The sequence below is a fragment of the Mobula birostris genome, chromosome 12 (genome assembly GCF_030028105.1).
Source record: "Mobula birostris isolate sMobBir1 chromosome 12, sMobBir1.hap1, whole genome shotgun sequence".
Lineage (NCBI taxonomy): Eukaryota > Metazoa > Chordata > Chondrichthyes > Myliobatiformes > Myliobatidae > Mobula > Mobula birostris.
In genome coordinates this window covers 24,677,759-24,696,643 of record NC_092381.1, presented here as the reverse complement: position 1 = coordinate 24,696,643, position 18,885 = coordinate 24,677,759, and the positions used below count along the sequence as shown (strand labels likewise).

The window sequence follows — 18,885 nt, the reverse complement described above, 5'->3', positions numbered from 1 at the left end:
AATGTGACCAGAACTGCCCGCACCTACTCGAAATGTAGCCTCACCAAAGTTTCTTTCAAGTGAGGTGATAAATCGTCTGACCACTCAGAGATTTCCTTTTGGAAAAGATCACCAAGTCTTGTTTAATATTTATCTTTTTATTGTTATTACTAAAAGGAAAATCCTGGTCAATACCCATTTGCCAACCTCACTATTGGCTGCAATATTCCCCATCGTGTAATACTTCAGGAAGCGTTTAATTGCCAGGAAATAGTCATTGAATAATACAGCCTCGAAACAGACCCTTTGGCCCAACTGGCCCATGCTGTCCACAACATCCTCCCTGTTAGTCCCAGCTGTCTGCATTCAGCCCATAGTCCTCCAAGCCCATCCCATATATGTACATTGTATATCTAAAGCCTCTTAAATATTTCAGTTATATCTATCTCAACCACTTCTGCTGGCAGCTCATATCAGATCCTCACTACTCTATGTAAAGCAGGTACGTCTCAAGTCTATTTTAAATCTCATATCTTGTACCAGTGCCCTATAGATTTGGACTCCCCACTCCTGGGGAAAGGCTATGACCATCCACCTTACCTATATCACTCGTGGTTTTATAAATTGCTGAGGTCATCCCTATTTCTCCTGTCTTCCAGGGAATGTGGGGCAGCATGAAAGTGTCGTGGTTCGCCCAGCGCTGTGACCCGAGTTCATGTGAGGAGTTTGTATGTGTGGGTTTCCTCCAGGTGCTCCAGTTTCCTCCCACAGTCCAAAGATGTACCAGTTGGAGGGTTAAATTGGTCATTGTAAATTGTCCTCCGAGTAGGCTAGGGTTAAATCGGGGGGGGGGGGGCGGGGGGGGTTGCTGGGCGGCGTGTCTCGAAGGGCCGGAAAGGCTTCTTCCGTTTCTTCCGTGCAATATCGCAATAAATAAATAGACAATCTTAAAAAAATCCAGCATGGCCAACTGTTCTCTATAATTCAGGCCCGCTAGTCCAGGAAGCATGCTCATAAATCTTGACTGCACTCTCTCCAGCTTGACAATGTTTTTCCTATATCATTGCCATATGCACTCATATCCAAATTATTTATATAAATAATAAACAGAGGTCCCAGCACTGAACCCAGGGGCACCCCACTAGTCACAAGTCAAGTCGCGGACGTCCAGTTGAAATGCCCTGGTGTTGTGAAAGAAGCTATGTAAATGCATGCCGACAACTATCACAGTACAGGTGCTAAGAGTGGCTTGAAGTAGCGGGAGCTTTTTGAGGAGATTCTGTTACTTGTATGTTTTTAAGTGTGGTTTAATAACCGGATGTGTCTGCCAACTATTTACCAAAGAACTATGTTTTTGAACACCTGGTATTAGCTGTTGGCAGGCCACCCATTTCAGGTAGCCAGAGGCAACGATTATGCTGCTGATGCATGACTGCATTGCTAGATCCAGTTCAAACCGAATCATCAGATTCGCTGATAACACAACAGTGGGTGGCCACATCAACAGCCATGACGGGACAGCGTACAGAGAGGAGGAAGAGTGGCTGGTGCGAGCACAACAGCTTGAGTCTCAACGCGGACAAGATCAAAAGATCAAAGAGATGATTATGGACTTTAGAAAGGTGTGGACTGACCGCTCCTCACTGCACATACATGGCTCCTTCGTAGAAAGTGTTAGGAGCACCAAGTTTCTGGGAGTGCACTTAATGAATGATCTCACCTAGTCCTTCCAACACCCACCTCTTTCGTCAAGAAAGCACAGCTAAGTCTCCACTTCCTGAGGATATTGAGGTGGGTGAGGCTCCCCCCTCCCCAATTCTGACCAGTTTTTACAGAGGCACCATTGAGAGTGTCCTGACCAGCTGCATCACTGTCTGGCACAGGAATTGCAAGGCACCTGACTAATGGATTATAAGGACTGCTGAAAGGATCATTGTAGTCTCTCTTCCATTCATCCAAGACATTTATCAGGAGCACTGTATATGCAAGGCCTTCAGCATTGTCAGTGATCCCTCCCATCCCTCCCATCTCCCTCCCATCTTGATCCCCTACCATCAGGCAGGAGGTACTGTAGTGTTAGGACAAGGGCTGTTAGGATGGAAACAGCTTCTTTCCCCAAGCCGTGAGTCCACTGAACTCCCTACCACCACCCAGGTCTCATCATGTATGAAGTGCCAGAACGTTTACATTTTAACATGTGTTGCAAATGTACCTAATTATTTGTTAATTTATTCAAGCATTTGTCTTACAAAACTGAAGAATTTAATTAACAATAGAAACAAGTATGTAAGCATGCAAGGTAGCTTTTGTGGAGGAAGAGAGAGAGTTAATGTTACAGTTCAGTGTTTCTCTATTTTCCACATGGCCTTCTCCTGCTTCTCCTTCTGGTGTTCAGATCCGGATTACTTTCACCCTCTATTGTCTCAATTCTGTCTGGATGCGTAGCGACATCTGGTCTGCACATGGCCACAAGAATTTGCATAGAATTGTGGACACAGTACTGCGCAGGAGGAATTTTTTTTACCCGGAGAGTAGCGGATCTGCGGACTGTTCTGCCACAGACTTCGGCAGAGGCCAAGCCCGTGGGTAGAAGTTGATAGTTTCCTGATTGGTCCAGGCATCAGGGATATGGCGTGAAGGCAGGTGTGTGGGCTTGAGTGGGATCCAGGGTCAGCTACGATGGAATGGCAGGGCAGACTCGATGGGCTGAATAGCCTAATTCTGCTCCTGTGTCTTATGGTCTTATCAGAGGAACTGGCTTCCCCTCAATGGACATTGTCTACACCTTTCTCTGCCTCAGTAAACCAGCCAGCATAATCAAAGACCCCACTCACCCTAGGCATTCTCTCTTCTCTTCTCTCTCTTCAGCTGAAAGATACAAAGGCCTGAAAGTGTATACGTACATCAGGATCAATGGCAGCTGATATCAGACTCTTGAACAGACCTTTAATCCAATAGAATGGGCTCTTGGTGTCACAATCTGCCTCACTGTGATCTTGCACTTTATTACTTACTTGCACTGCACCTTTTTGATAGCGTTTACACTTCATTCTGCATTGTTATTGGCTTACCTTATTCTACATCAATGTACTGTGTAATGATTTGATCTCTATAAACAGAATGCAAGACAAGCTTTTCACTCTACCTTGGTACATGGGACAATAATAAACCAATACTAAATAAGCTTTCTGTCTAGAATTCTGAAAGAATAAAGTATTCTAATTCACTATTCAGTATTCCCTTGTTTAGATATCAAAGCGCATATAGCATGAAAACAGGCCTTTCAGCACATCAGCTCTGTGGGAATTCTATTTATCCAATATTCCCATATTTCCAGATTCTACCACTCATCTACACACTCGGGATAATTTACAGAGGGCATGCAAATGCATGCCTTTGGGATTCGAGTAGAGACTGGAGTACTTGGAGGATGCCAACATGATCACAGGTAGAAGAGAAATCATGCCACACAGAAAGCACCAGGTTGAGACTGAACCCATGGGCTCACTTTGGAGGACTCCACAACACATGTTCTCCATACTATTTATATATTACTATTGCTTACATTTTTTTCAATTTGCATATTTTGGTTTCTTTTGCACAGTGGTTGCTTGTCAGTCTTTGTGTGTAGTTTTTCATTTATTCTATTGTATTTCTTTGTTCTACTATGAATGCGTGCCAGAAAATGAATCTCATGGTAGTAGTTGGTGCAGTTTCCAGTGACGTGATCCAGACATCATCACTCAGCAGGTCTCCAAGCAGCCAAACACCGCTCGTTGGAATTGTGATGAGGGCATTAGTCATAGTCATAGTCATACTTTATTGATCCCGGGGAAAATTAGTTTTCGTTACAGTTGCACCATAAATAATAAATAGTAATAAAACCATAAATAGTTAAATAGTAATATGTAAAATTATGCCAGGAAATAAGTCCAGGACCAGCCTATTGGCTCAGGGTGTCTGACCCTCCAAGGGAGGAGTTGTAAAGTTTGATGGCCACAGGCAGGAATGACTTCCTATGACGCTCTGTGTTGCATCTCGGTGGAATGAGTCTCTGGCTGAATGTACTCCTGTGCCCAACCAGTACATTATGTAGTGGATGGGAGACATTGTCCAAGATGGCATGCAACTTGGACGGCATCCTCTTTTCAGACACCACCGTCAGAGAGTCCAGTTCCATCCCCACAACATCATTGGCCTTACGAATGAGTTTGTTGATTCTGTTGGTGTCTGCTACCCTCAGCCTGCTGCCCCAGCACACAACAGCAAATATGATAGCACTGGCCACCACAGACTCGTAGAACATCCTCAGCATCGTCCAGCAGATGTTAAAGGACCTCAGTCTCCTCAGGAAATACAGATGGCTCTGACCCTTCTTGTAGACAGTCTCAGTGTTCTTTGACCAGTCCAGTTTATTGTCAATTCGTATCCCCAGGTATTTGTAATCCTCCACCATGTCCACCCTGACTCCCTGGATGGAAACAGGAGTTGCCGGTAGCTTAGCTCTCCTCAGGTCTACCACCAGCTCCTTAGTCTTTTTCACATTAAGCTGGAGATAATTCTGCTCACACCATGTGATAAAGTTTCCTACCGTAGCCTTGTACTCAGCCTTATCTCCATTGCTGATGCATCCAACTATGACAGAGTCATCAGGAAACTTCTGCAGATGACATTACGCGAGACAGTGCCAATACAAGAAACAAATACGTAGCAAATACCAATGCCGTGGTTACAAAGGAGGATTTTGCCATCATTCAATGTCTTCTAAGCTGGAGAAATACTAGGGCAAGAAGTTTCAAAGGCTAACAAAATCTACAAGGAGTTGATGATCCCATTCAAAGTTGACTTTACCACCGAGAGGTGGTATCTCAACGTATTTATCAACAATCTGTCAGTCAAGCTACAACTTGATATGGCGTTGGGCATCACCACTATCTCCAAACACATGTGGCGGGAACTTGGGTCTCCACCAGCCACATCAACTCATGATTCCGCCTGCAGTGTGTCAGATGGAACACTGCAGCTGACTGATGAACTGCCCTGCACGGTGGGGCTGAACAGTAACCAAGTCAACAACGTTTGTTACCTAATACACCAGCCTTGGCATTGACTGGACGGGCAAGCTTGAATTCTGGTGCATCCATCTGGATGAGGTCTATATGAAGATACTGGCCATTCAAATCATGTCAGTCAACGCCATACCATTATCAGTATGTGAGACCATATAACAACCACTACAACAGCACAATGCAGCAGTGTTTCAAGATGGTTTAGGTTGCTGCACCAAATTGCAAGCAGAATTCCATCTCGGTCCAGACACCAAGCCATTCTGCTGCCCAAAAGACCGGTACCGTAAGCAACCTTGCCAATCATGGGGCAAGAGCTAGATTGCCTGCAGCAAATTGGTGTGATCAAAGTTGTGAACTACTCAAACTGGGCATCTCCAATAGTTATTTACAAGGAAGCCAATAGTACAGAGACGTTGCATGCAGACTTCTCAACTGGAGTTCAGACTGCGGCTCTGGAGACACACCAGTACCCATTACCGGTACCCGCAGATCTCTTCACAAAGTTGAATGGTGGTCACTAATCTGCGAAGTTGGACTTGGCTGAAGCCCACCTCCAGGTAGATGTGGCAGAAATTCACAGGAGCTTCTCACCATTTCAACACATAAGGGGTTGTTTTCCTTCCTCCGTCTGCCTTTGGGTGTAAAGGCAGCTCCTTTAATTTTCCAACTGCTTACGGACACCATGCTGAGTGGTACTGATGGTGTTGCAGTTTACCTCAACGACATCATTATGGTGAGCATGGATCAGGCAGAACTATACCAATGCCTGGGCCACAACTGCAAGACTGGACTGCAACTTCGAACAGAAAAATGCACCATCCTGATGTCTTCAATCAAGTGTCTGGGTTTCATCATAGATGAGTATGGTCATCACCCAGGTGTCGAAAACACCACTTCTTTCTTAAAGATGCTTCCACCATCAGATGTCAGCAACTTGCGATGAATTCTGGGAATGATCAGTCATTATTCAGCATTCCTCCCAGCGAGGCACCGGCTGAGGGAGTCGCTCCAGGCCCTGCTCAATAAGGATGCCACATGGAAATGGTCCAAACAATGCCAAGAGGATTTTGATCAGGTGAAGAATATACTGTCATCCGACCTTCTCTTGATGCATTTCAACCCAGAGGTTCCAACCATCGTTGTGACAGATACATCCAAATACGGGGTGGGTGCTTTCATATCCCATATTTTCTTTGATAATTCAGAAAAAGCTGTCATGTATGCCGTCAGATCACTGACCACAGCAGAAAGGAACTATGGAAAAATTGAGAAGGATGCCTTAGGAATCATCTTTGCTGTGAAGAAATTCCACAAGATGCTTCACTCTCCTTACCGATCACAAGCCACCATTGGGCATCTTGGGTCTAAAAATAGCATCCTGGTGTATATAGGAGGGCAGTGATGATGTTATTGGCCCACAATCAAGTACACGTCAGCCCAGGAACTTGATCAGGTAGCTGCCCTCTCCGGATTTATGAATCACCAGTTTACTGAAAATAAAGACACAGTCGTGGCTGTAGTGTCAGTTGACCACGGTCCACCAGAACATATCAGATGCTGCTGAGGGTCTTCCAGTCACAGTTGTCCAGATAAGAGCCAGGACACAGTTGTCGGCTATGTATGGAACCAAAAGAAATGGGGGAGATCTTAAATGGGTTTTTTGCGTCTGTATTCACTAAGGAAACTGGCATGGAGTCTATGGAAATAAGGCAAACAAGTAGTGAGGTCATGGAACCTATACAGATTGAAGAGGAGGAGGTGCTTGCTACCTTGAGGCAAATCAGAGTAGATAAATCTCCAGGACCTGACAGGGTATTCCCTCAGACCTTGAAGTAGACTAGTGTTGAAATTGCAGGGGCCCTGGCAGATATATTTACAATGTCGGTATCTGTGGGTGAGCTGCTAGAGGATTGGAGAGTGGCTCATGTTGTTCCATTGTTTAAAAAACTCTAAAAGTAATCCGGAAAATTATAGGCCGGTAAGTTTGACGTCGGTAGTAGGTAAATTATTGGAAGGAGTACTAAGAGATAGGATCTACAAGTATTTGGATAGACAGGGACTTATTAGGGAGAGTCAACATGGCTTTGTGCGTGGTAGGTCATGTTTAACCAATCTATTAGAGTTTTTCAAGGAGGTTACTTGGAAAGTGGATGAAGGGAAGGCAGTGGACGTTGTCTACATGGACTTCAGTAAGGCCTTTGACAAGGTCCCGCATGGGAGGTTAGTTAGGAAGATTCAGTCGCTAGGTATACATGGAGAGGTAGTAAATTGGATTAGACATTGGCTCAATGGAAGAAGCCAGAGAGTGGTAGTGGAGGATTGCTTCTCTGAGTGGAGTGGTGTGCCACAGGGATCAGTGCTGGGTCCATTGTTAACTGTCATCTATATCAGTGATCTGGATGATAATGTGGTAAATTGGAACAGCAAATTTGCTGATGATACAAAGATTGGGGGTGTAATGGACAGTGAGGAAGGTTTTCAAAGCTTGCAGAGGGATTTGGACCAGCTGGAAAAATGGGCTGAAAAATGGCAGATGGAGTTTAATACAGACAAGTGTGAGGTATTGCACCTTGGAAGGACAAACCAAGGTAGAACATACAGGGTTAATGGTAAGGCACTGAGGAGTGCAGTAGAACAGAGGGATCTGGGAATACAGATACAAAATTCCCTAAAAGTGGCGTCACAGGTAGATAGTGTCGTAAAGAGAGCTTTTGGTACATTGGCCTTTATAAATCAAAGTATTGAGTATAAGAGTTGGAATGTTATGGTGAGGTTGTATAAGGCATTGGTGAGGCCGAATTTGGAGTATTGTGTTCAGTTTTGGTCACCAAATTACAGGAAGGATATTAATAAGGTTGAAGGAGTGCAGAGAAGGTTTACAAGGATGTTGCCGGGACTTGAGAAACTGAGTTACAGAGAAAGGTTGAATAGGTTAGGACTTTATTCCCTGGAGCGTAGAAGAATGAGGAGAAATTTGATAGAGGTATATAAAATTATGATGGGTATAGATAGAGTGAATGCAAGCAGGCTTTTTCCACTGAGGCAAGGGGAGAGAAAAACCAGAGGACATGGGTTAAGGGTTAAGGGTGAAGGGGGAAAAGTTTAAAGGGAACATGGGGGGGGCTACTTCACACACAGAGTGGTGGGAGTGTGGAATGAGCTGCCAGATGAAGTGGTAAATGTGGGCTCATTTTTAATATTTAAGAGAAACTTGGACAGGTACATGGATGAGAGGTGTATGGAGGGATATGGTCCAGGTGCAGGTCAGTGGGACTAGGCAGAAAAATGGTTTGGCACAGCCAAGAAAGGCCAAATGCCTGTTTCTGTGCTGTAATGTTCTATGGTTCTAACAGCTGCAGATCCTCTTCTTCAGCATATCTCCTCATACCTTGTTGACAGAAGGCCAGCCAAGGTTGAGGAAGATGTCATACTCTTTTACCAACATCATACATGCTCTCAACTGTGGACTCTTGCCTAATATTTGGAGATAAAATAATGATGCCTCAAATCAGTGTTCTATGGTAGCAAAGAATCTAAGTAGAGCCAATTCACAACCATGGCCTCAGCCTAGCAGACCCGGGAGTCAAGTACATGTTGATTTTGCTGGCCCAATCAATGGGTATATTGACCTTGTCCTGGTTGGTACCTATTCCAAATGGCCAGAAGTATTACCTGTGAATTCAACAATGACAGAAGCTACCAATCAACAGCTGCTGCAGATCCTCATCCACTTTGTTTCTGACAAAGGCACTCAATTCAAATCACAGCAGTGTACTGCATTCTGCTGAAACAGCTAGGCCAACACAAAGGCCTGAAGGTGGATAAGTCACCTAGCCCAAATGGACGACATCCCAGAGTCCTGAGAGAGGTTGCTGAAGAGATAATGGATGCATCAGTCAAGATCTTTCAAGAATCACTTGATTCTGGCATGGTCCTGAAGGACTGGAAGGTTCCAAATGTCACTCCATTCTTTTAAGAAGCGAAGAAGACCAAAGAAAGAAATTATAGGCCACACACATCAAAGTTACTGGTGAACACAGCAGGCCAGGCAACATCTCTAGGAAGAGGTACAGTCGATGTTTCGGGCCGAGACCCTTCGTCAGGACTAATTGAAGGAAGAGCTAGTAAGAGATTTGAAAGTGAGAGGGGGAGAGGGAGATCCAAAATGATAGGAGAAGACAGGAAGGGGAGGGATGGAGCCAAGAGCTAGACAGGTGATTGGCAAAAGGGATATGAGAAGATCATGGGACAGGAGGCTCAGGGAGAAGGAAAAGGGGGAGCGGGGGGAAAACCCAGAGGATGGGCAAGGGGTATAGTCAGAGGGAGAAAAAGGAGAGAGAGAGAGAGAAAGAATGTATGTATATAAATAAATAACGGATAGGGTACGAGGGGGAGGTGGGGCATTAGCGGAAGTTTGAGAAGTCAATGTTCATGCCATCAAGTTGGAGGCTACCCAGACGGAATATAAGGCGTTGTTCCTCCAACCTGAGTGTGGCTTCATCTTTACAGTAGAGGAGGCCGTGGATAGACATATCAGAATGGGAACCATTCCCATTCTGATATGTCTATCCACGGCCTCCTCTACTGTAAAGATGAAGCCACACTCAGGTTGGAGGACTATTATCTAAATGAGGAGAAGGTTCAAACACCAGAGGTGCAGAGGGACTTGGGAATCCCCATGCAAGACTCCCATAACATTAATTTACAGGTTGAGTCTGTGGTAAAGGCAGCAAATGCAATGTTGGCATTTTTTCCAAGGGGAATAGAATATAAAAGCAAGGAGATAATCCTGAGCCTTTATAAGACTCTAGTCAGGCCTCACTTAGAATATTGTCAACAGTTTTGGGCCCCTTATCTCAGAAAGGATGTGTTGTCATTGGAGAGGGTCTAGAGGAGATTCCTGAGGATGATTACGGGAATGCAGTGATTAGCATATGAGGAGCGTTTGGCAGCTTTGGGCCTGTACTCAATGGAATTTAGAAGAATATGGGGGGATCTTATTGTAACCTATCAAATGTTGAAAGTACTAGATAGGGTGGATGTGGAGAGGGTGTTTCCTATGGTGGAGGTAGCAGAACTAGAGGGCACAGCTTCAAATTTGAGGGGTGACCCTTTAGAACAGAGGTAAGGAGGAATATTTTTAGCCAGAGATTAGTAAATCTGTGGAATGCTCTGCCACAGACTGCGGTGGAGGCCAAGTCTGTGGGTATATTTAAGGTGGAAGTTGGACGCTTCCTGATTGGTCAGGGCATAGTAAGATATGGCAAGAAGGGAGGTGTATGGGGTTGAGTGGGATCATGATGAAAAGGTGGAGCAGACTCGATGGACTGAATTCTGCTCTTCTGTCTTATGGTGTTGTAGTCTAATTATCCACATCCGCTCTTCGGCAGAATCATCCACAGTCCAACGGCCAAGCAGAGAGACATAGAAACATACAAAATAGGTGCAGGAGTAGGCCATTCGGCCCTTCGAGCCTGCACCGCCATTTATTATGATCATGGCTGATCATCCAACTCAGAACCCCGCCCCAGCCTTCCCTCCATAACCCCTGACCCCCGTAGCCACAAGGGCCATATCTAGCTCCCTCTTAAATATAGCCAATGAACTGGCCTCAACTGTTTCCTGTGGCAGAGAATTCCATAGAACACTACAACATGCAAACAGGCCTTTCAGCCCGTCTAATCCATGCTGAACCTTTAATCTGCTGAGTCCCATCAACCTGCACCAGACCATACCCCTCCCATCCATGTACCTATCCAAATTTCTCTTAAATATTAAAATCGAACTCACATCCACCACTCACACTGGCGGGTCATTCCACACTTTCACCGACCTCTGAGTGAAGAAGTTCCCCATTATGTTCCCAGTAAACATTTAACCTTTTGCCCTTAACTCAAGACCTCTGGTTGTAGTCTCACCCAACCTCAGTGGAAAAACTCCTGCCTGCATTTCCTCTATCTATACCTCTCATAATTTTGTACACCTCTAACAAATCTTCCCTCAATCTTCTCCATTCTAACCATTTCAACCTTTCCCTATAACTCGAGTCCACATGTCCCAGCAACATCCTTGGCCAGCTGGTGGCACAGTGACATCAGCGCCGGACTTCGGAGCGAAGGCTCCCGAATTCGAATCCAAGTCGGGCCACCCGCCCCCCCCCCCCCACCCCCAAGCACGCTCTCCATCTGTGCCGGGTTGAGTGTCGAGCTAGCCACTCGGCCTCGTAAAAAAACAAAGGTCGAGTCCCGGTTAATTCGAAAGGAGACCAATCCTGACACTACGCGCCAGATAAGAATGGCTGACTGTCTGGTGCAACATGCTAGGAAGGAAGCAACATCCTTGTAAATTTTCTCTGTACTTTTCTAAACTTATATACATCTTTTCTGTAGGTAGGTGACCAGATCTGAACACAATACTCCAACTTAGGCCTCACCAACATCTTCTACAACTTTAACATAACATCCCAACTCCTGTACGCAGTACATTGATTTGTGAAGGCTAATGTACCAAAAGCTTTCTTTGCAACCCTATCTACCTGTGATGCCACTTTCAAGGAATTGTCTGTATTCCCAAATCTGTCTGTCCTACTGCACTCCTCAGTGCCTTATCTCTTACCATGTAAGACCTTCCCTGGTTGGTCCTATCAAAGTGCAACACTTCACACTTGTCTGCATTGAATTCCATGTGCCATTTTTTCAGGTAATTTCTCCAGCTGATGCAGACCCTGCTGAAAGCTCTGATAGTCTTCCTTGCTGTCCACTACATCCCAGTTTTGGTGTCATCCCCAAATTTGCTGATCCAGTTAACCACATTATCATCCAGATGACAAACAACAATGGACCCAACACTGACCCCTGCAGCACTCCACTAGTCACAGGCTTCCAGTCAGGGAGGCAACCATTTACTAACCACTCACTGGCTTCTCCCACAAAACCAATGAATAATCCAATGTACTACCTCATCTTGGATGCCAAGTGACTGAACTTTCTTGACCATCTTACTATGCCGGACCGTGTCAAATGCCATGTTAAAGTCAATGTAGACAACATCCACTGCCTTGCTTTCATCAGCTTTCCTGGTAAATTCCTCGAAAAACTTTATAAGTTTCGTTAGATATGAGCTACCATGCACAAAGCCATGTTGACTGTCCCTAATCAGTCTCTGTCTAATCAAATTCTTAAATATCCAGATGCTTGCTTGGAACACCTTCCAACAACTTTCCCACAGCTGATGTCAGCCTCACTAGCCTATAATTTCCTGGCTTATTCTTAGAGACTTTCTCAAACAACGAAAGTCTCCCAATCCTTTGGCACCCACCAATGGCTAAGGAGCTTTAAATATCTCTGCTGAGACCCCTGCAATTTCTGCACCAGTCTCCCACAGGGTTTGAGGGAGTACCTTGTCAGGCCCTAAGGATTTTATCCTCCCTAATTTGCTGCTGTGCCTCACATCAAAAGAATCTGTCCAGTTCCCATTTAAATACAGATGCAAAAGATCCATTTAAGATCTCCCCCATCTCTTTAAGCCCCACACATAGATTACCACTCTGATCTTCCAGAGGACCAATTTGTCCCTTGTTATCCTTTTGCTCTTAATATATCTGTAGAAGCAATTAGAATTCTCCTCCATTTTGTCTGCTAGAGCAACCTCCCATGCCTTCTTTTAGCCCTCCTGATTTTCTTCTTAAGTGCTCTCTTGCATTCCTTATACTCCTTAAGTACCTCATTTGTTCCTGCCTGCCTATCCCTGTTATGGACCTCCTTCTTTTTCTTAACTGGGGCCTCAATATTTCTCCAAAATCAAGGCTCCTTAAACCTGTTATCCTTGCCTTTTATTCTGACAGGAACATACAAACTGTGTACTCTCAAAATTTCACTTCTGAAAGCCTCCTACCAACCAAGTACACCTTTGCCAGAAAACAGCCTGTCCTAATCCTTTCTGGTACCATCAAAATAGACCTTTCTCCAATTCTGAATCTCAAACCAAGGACCAGACTCCTCCTTTTCCATCATTACCTTGAAACTGAAGGCATTATGATCACGAGATGTAAATGCTTTCCTACACAAACTTCTGTCATCTGCTCTGTTTCATTCCCTAATAGGACATCTAGTATTGCACTCTCACTGCTTGGGACTTATAGGTACTGATTAAGGAAACTTTGCTGAACATATTTGGCAAATTCTTTTCCATCCAGCCCTTTAACAGTAAGAAGAACTTAATGTCAAATTGGGAATATAAAGGAGAAGAGGAAAAAAACACCATTGCTTAATGAATTTAATGTGCTTTTCTTGATTTGTGCATATTTTCCACTAACTTTCATATAAGTAACCTAGTACCTTCAAAGTTCAGAGTAAATTTGTTATCAAATATATATACTATATGTCACTATATATAACCCTGAGATTAATTATCTTTCAGACAGACTCAATAAATCCATAATAGAATAATAACTGTAACAGGATTAGTTAACTTGGGTGTTCAACCAGAGTGCAAAAGACAACAAGCTGTGCAAGTACAAAAAGAAAGAAATAATGATATTAATAATAAATAAATAAATAAGAAATAAATATTGAGATTATGAGATGAAGAGTTCCTGAAAGTGAGTTCATAGGATTGTGGGAACATTTCAATGATGGATTAATTGAAGTTGAGTGAAGTTATCCCCTTTGGTTCAAAAGCCTGATGGTTGAGGGGTAGTAACTGTTTCTGAATGTGGTGGTGTGAGTTCTGAGGTTTCTGTACTTTCTTCCTGATGGCAGGAACAAGAAGACAGCATCCTTGGGTGGTGGGGGTCCCTGATGATGCATGCTGGTTTCCTGCGGCGTTGTTTCATGTAGATATGCTCAATAGTGGAAAGATTTTTACCCATGATGGACTGGGCCGTATTCACTACTTTTTGTAGGATTTTTCATTCAAGGGCATTGGTGTTTCCGTACCAGGCTGTGATGTAGCCAGTCAATAGACTCTCTACTACACATCTATTGAAGTTTGTCAAAGTTTTAGATGTCATGCCAAATATCGCACACTCCTATGGAACTAGAGGTGCTGCTGTGCTTTCTTCATAATTGCACTTACATGTTCAGCCCAGGACATGTCCTCTGAAATAATAACGTTGAGGAATTTAAAGTTGCTGATCCTCTGCTGAGGACTGGCTCATGGACCTCTGGTTTCCTTCTCCTGAAGTCAATAATCAGCTCCTTGGACTCGCTGATATTGTGTAAGAGGTTGTTGTTATGGCACCACTCAGCCAGAATTTTCAGTCTCTCTTCCATATGCTGATTCATCGCCATGCTTTGCTTCAGCCCTTGTCAGTGGTGTCATCAGCAAACTTGAACATGGCATTGGAGCTGTGTTTAGCCACGCAGTTATAAGTGTAAAGCGAGTAGAGCGGGGGGCTAAGCACACAGCCTTGTGGTGCACCCGTGCTGTTGGAGATCATGAAGGAGACGTTGTTGCCAATCTGAACTGACTGGGGTCTGCAAGTGAGGAAATTGAGAATCACATGCACAAGGAGGTATTGAGGCTAAGGTCTTGAAGGTCACTAATTAGTTTTGAGGGGATGATAGTACTGAATGCCGAGCTGTAGTCAATGAAGAGCATCCTGATGTATGCACCTTTGTTGTCCAGATGTTCCATGGTTGAGTGCAGAGCGTCTGCTGTGGACCTAATGCTCCAATAGGTAAATTGAAGCGGATCCAAGTCATTTCTAAAAATATATATAAATGATATTTATACTGATCTGCTATACGCCAAAAGAGAAATATGCCACAGGATATTCTGCCTCCTAATTTAATATTTAAATTAAGTTTCTCATCCACACACACCTCCCCCAGGCATGTCACAGCTGCTGAATTCACAGTAGGATATGGGTTAGTCTCTAAAACCGACCAAGATCTGATGGAAGATGTGGGGCGACAAAATAGTGTAGCGGTTAGTGCAACGCTACTACAGCTCAGAGCATTGGAGCTCAGAGTTCATTTCCGGTAAGGAGTCAGTAAATTTTCCCATGATCATGTGAGTTTCCTCCAGGTGCTCCAGTTTCCTCCCACAGTCTAAAGACATACCGATTAGTAGGTTAATTGGTCACTGTAAATTGTCCTGTAATTATGCTGGGGTTAAATAGGTTGGTTGCTGGGCAGTGAGTCTCATTAGGTTGGAAGGGTCTGTTTAGTGCTGTATCGCTAAAGAAAAAATAAATAAATAAACGTCTCCCCTGTTTCCCACTGCTTCCTGTCAGATAAAACATCCAAATGGGATAGGCCTCAGTGAAATTTAATTTCTCTCGAGAGTGCAGACAAGTTAGAGACTTGACAGTCTGCAGAATTTTCAGTGTTGGTGCAAGAGGAAGCTGTTGCCATGGTGATAAACCTATTAGTGCTCACCATTTGGGTTCCTTTGGCCTTAGGCTTCATAGATTGATTGACAGCTGCTTTAGTTAATGCACTTGAGCAAGTTGTCTCACATGGGCTGCTAAAGGTTTGGGCGAACAGTGACGCTTTGATCTGCAACAAAGACCATTGTTTTCCCCTTCCAGTTTCCTTCCCCCCACTCCTTCCTCCACACCTAAAGCTGATGACTCACTTTGGGGTAGGGTTTCAACAGCAGTGAAAGCTATTCATTCTTGTGCCAAACTCCAGACTCATCGTGTGCGACTCATGATCCAAACAGTGGAAGATGACGAGCACAAGTGGGTGTGTAGGATTAGCTTTCCCAGTGGGCGCAGGACCTGAGGCAAAGTCCACACAAAGACACTGCCAGATCTCCTTGAATCAGAGGACTGTGAGAGAATGGAAAGGGATTATTCAGCCCATTGAGTCAGTGCTGACATAACCCATTTCTTCATTCTGCACACTTAGCCCAGAAAATTGTTTACCTTCAATTTCTCATCTAATTCTTTGAAAGCCTTTTCTGCCACTATAGTGAGTTTCATTTTACAACTATTCTACATACAGTGTATTTTTTAAAATCATCCTCTTTGCACCTTTTGGCCAAGATTTGAAGTCCACGATCAAGTAATGGGAAGAGATTCCCTCTGTTGATTCCTTCTGCAACAGTCGGGATTCTGTGAGTCTTTGACAATAACTCTGCAAAGCGTTACAAAATAGCAATGGCACAGAATTTGCTGTTTTGCATTTGCAGCAACAGTACAGTGCAAAGACTTAAAAATTACTACAATTTGCAAAATTATTAAATACTTGCAAAAAAGAGTTAGTGTTCTTGGAACATACAGAGAGCTGATAGCAGAGGGGAAGAAACTGTTCCTGATCGTTGAGTATGGGTCTTCAGGCTCTTGTTCCTGGTAGTAACAAAAAGAATCTTTCATTTGTGTACTGTCAGGCATTTTGCAGCCATTGAAATATCTCTGTTGTCTTCGCCTGTTGCATTATTGGATGTGTAGCAACTTCTATAAAGAGCAGAAAGGTGATGAACAGGTGACCTTATTTCGTGAGAAGAGTTGATAGATGCTACGAAGGACACGCAACAGAACGTCCCCTTTTTTCAGAGTGAGGTCACATGATCTCCAGGAGCCACTGACGAAGAGAAAGAAGGCCTCTTTTCAAAGTCCCATTCATGAGCAGGGACATCCATCAGTGCAGGCCTCCCATAGCACTGCACTGGTGTCAGGATCAGTTACCTGCTCTCGAGAATGGGACTGCAGCCCAGATGTTGTAGCTTCAAAGTAAGGATGGTGCCCCAGATAAATAATTCATCTCAAGTTTGGGTGATGTCCCAACAGCACAAGTGGGCCAAGTCAGTCGAGTTTATGTACATGTAGGCACAGATGGATGGCACTGGCACTGTGTGGGCACGTGGCCAAATGGTTAAGGCATTGAACTAGCGACCTGAAGGTCGTGAGTTCGAGCCCCAGCCGAGGCAACGAGCAAGGCACTTAATCACACATTGCTCTGCGACGACACTGGTGCCAAGCTGTATGGGTCCTAATGCCCTTCCCTTGGACAACATCGATGTCGTGGAAAGGGAAGACTTGCAGCATGGGCAACTGCTGGTCTGCCATACAACCTTGCCCAGGCCTGCGCCCTGGAGAGTTAAGACTTTCCAGGCTCAGATCCATGGTCTCGCAAGACTAATGGATGCCTTTAATAGGCACAGATTCAATGTGGCACAATGTGAGCTTGCAATGTTGGCGCCAGAATGTGTGCCGACACCCAGCTCATCCTTGGGTTGTGCTGATTGTTAGTAGAAACGATGCATTTCACTGTGTGTCTCAATGTACTTGTGATAAGTAAATGAAGTTGAATCTGAAAAACTTGCTTGCAGCAGCAGAATAAGCACATGGTATCACATACACAGCATTCATAAGAAGGAGGTTAACTTAAAGTTATACATAATTTTTACAAGAAGGAACAGAGCAATTTTTAAAAAATGTCCATTGTAGTATCAAGTAGTTAAAGTGGCCATGGATTTGCTTTAGTGAGGTAGCAGTTAGAGTTGTGTAAGTTGGTTCAAGAGCCAAATGGCTGAAGGGAAGTCGCTGTTCTTGAACCTGGTGGTTTGGGACTTCAGGCCCCTGCAGCCTGGTGGTAACCGTGAGCAGATGGCAAGGCCCGGATGGTAGGGATCCTTGATGACAGAAGTAGCTTCTCCTTAAGTGGAAATGATCATAGAGTTACACAGCATAGAAACCCCTTCAGCCCATCACAGCCATACTATCTCCTGCACTCACCTATACTAATCCCGCTTACCTGAATTTGTGCATAGCCTTTCATCATTTTGACAATGCTTGTTATATTACTCTTTATTCTGGGGATGCAAGTTGATCAGCAGATGTCCTTTACTGTGTATGGTGCTGGATTGTCCTTGGGATTGGATTCTCCCAGCTTCCCTTGGTCTTGAAGGCCTCAGTTGGTTTAGTGGGTGGAGATATTGATCGGCCTGATGACTCGGGGGGGAGGGGGGAACGTTAACTGCTTTTGAGTCTAATAGCCCTGATGTGGATGAGGTTGTGCATGATTTTCAACTAATTTGAATATGCAAAAGGAGAAGCAGCAGCCAGAGAGCAGTTACCTGATGGAATAAAACAAATTAAAGTTCTCACACTTTCCTAAAGTGGCTAGAAATACAAATTCTTCATTGCCAATTCTGCTTGGATATATTAAACGAGGGATTATTGGCCAGCCCAGTCAGACAGACTATTTTCCCCAGCATGTGCTGGCTTTATAAAGTAAGTGGGAAAATGGATGCCCTACCCTTGACCACCTTAATAAATTGTTCATCCTTCTGGACTTCACTGCAACCCTAATCTGGGCTACATGTGATCAATGTTGGCAAACAGTAGAATAAGCAGATTTGCGGCAACTAACTTGAAAACTTGATTGATGGACTAAGTCACCGTCAGTGTGATGAGGAGAAAAATGCGTTCTTGATGGAAACCAAGTGTGGCAGTTTAATTTATCAGAAACTCAAGATTCTGCAGATGCTGGAAATCCAGAATAACTCACACAAAATGCTAGAGGCACTCTGCAGTTCAGGCAGCATCTGTAGAGAGTCGATATTTCGGGCCAAGACTCTTCAGCCCTGAGTTCCTCCAGCATTTTGTGTGTGTTAATATATTAGGCCAGGTTATAACAACTGCGCTGTTTCAACAAAAAGCCAGGCTCAAGACGACCTGGAGACACCCCCGATCCAAACACTGGCACCTCCTGGACTACATCCTGGTGCGCCACAAGGATGTGTCGGATGTTCTACACACCAGGGTCGTGCCGGGAGCAGATTGTCACGCGGATCACAGACTGGTCAGGGTGAAAGTCAGACTGGCTATATAAGGAAAAGGGGACTGCGGTTGAAGAGACTCCAGGTGGATAAGCTCCTTGGCCGC

At 44.4% G+C, this 18,885-nt stretch overlaps 1 protein-coding gene and 2 long non-coding RNA genes across 3 annotated transcripts in view; 2 read left to right on the top strand and 1 right to left on the bottom strand.

Annotated features, from left to right (window-relative positions):
* Positions 1-18,885, top strand: part of alg14 (ALG14 UDP-N-acetylglucosaminyltransferase subunit) — a 120,986-nt gene that overhangs the window by 59,258 nt on the left and 42,843 nt on the right. The window lies entirely within an intron of this gene.
* Positions 1-18,885, bottom strand: part of LOC140205801 (uncharacterized) — a 37,208-nt gene that overhangs the window by 3,592 nt on the left and 14,731 nt on the right. The gene's annotated exons all lie outside the window — the stretch shown is intronic.
* Positions 453-18,885, top strand: part of LOC140205802 (uncharacterized) — a 31,515-nt gene continuing 13,082 nt past the window's right edge. Inside the window, exons 1-2 of the long non-coding RNA XR_011887974.1 lie at positions 453-481; positions 639-696. This is a non-coding gene — a long non-coding RNA (uncharacterized lncRNA). The remainder of the gene's footprint in view (positions 482-638; positions 697-18,885) is intronic.